Consider the following 722-nt stretch of genomic DNA (forward strand, 5'->3'; position numbering starts at 1 on the left):
AGCACTAAGTTGAGCACCCAATTGAGTAATGGAGTCCACTTCATGCTTCCCTCCTCTAGTAGCCTTGCGAGATCTACTATATTGTGAGTTATGGACCGCCATTTCCTCAATCTTGTTCCAAGTTTGATTGTCGTCAACTTCGGTGAACATTCCATTTGATCCCATGTTGAGAATGTTTCTTGAGTCTTCATAAAAATCGTTCCAAAATTGTTGTACCAAGAACCACTCGCTAAGTCCATGATGAGGACATGAGCGACAAATTCCCTTGAATCTCTCCCAAGCTTCATACAAAGATTCTTCGTCTCTTTGCTTAAAGCCCGTAATTTGAGCTCTTAGCATATTAGTCTTTTCCGGTGGATAGAACTTTTTGTAGAAAGCTAGAGCCAATTTCTTCCAAGAATCAATTCCGAGAGTAGCCTTATCAAGGCCTTTCAACCATTGTTTCGCGGTGCCAATTAGAGAAAAAGGAAATAAGACCCATCGAATTTGGTCTTGAGTTACACTGGTTTGAGAAATCGCATCACAATAGTCACAAAAAGTCTCCATATGAGAATGAGGGTCTTCACTAGGCATCCCCCCAAATTGGCTTCTTTCGACTAATTGGATAAATGCGGATTTGGCAATAAAATTTCCGGTTAGATGTTGTGGTGTGGGAGTACCATTGGGTAGGTTCTCCTCGGTGGGTACGGAATGTGATGAAAACTTAGGCATTGTGGGTTGAT

At 41.7% G+C, this 722-nt stretch overlaps 1 non-coding gene across 1 annotated transcript; it reads left to right on the plus strand.

The window, feature by feature from the left end:
• The first annotated feature begins 232 nt into the window (after positions 1-232).
• On the plus strand, positions 233-339 carry LOC141618673 (small nucleolar RNA R71). The gene has a single exon (XR_012531458.1). It is a non-coding gene; the product is annotated as a small nucleolar RNA R71 (small nucleolar RNA).
• The last annotated feature ends 383 nt before the right edge of the window (positions 340-722 follow it).

Source organism: Silene latifolia, chromosome 1 (assembly GCF_048544455.1).
Source record: "Silene latifolia isolate original U9 population chromosome 1, ASM4854445v1, whole genome shotgun sequence".
NCBI classification, from domain to species: domain Eukaryota; kingdom Viridiplantae; phylum Streptophyta; class Magnoliopsida; order Caryophyllales; family Caryophyllaceae; genus Silene; species Silene latifolia.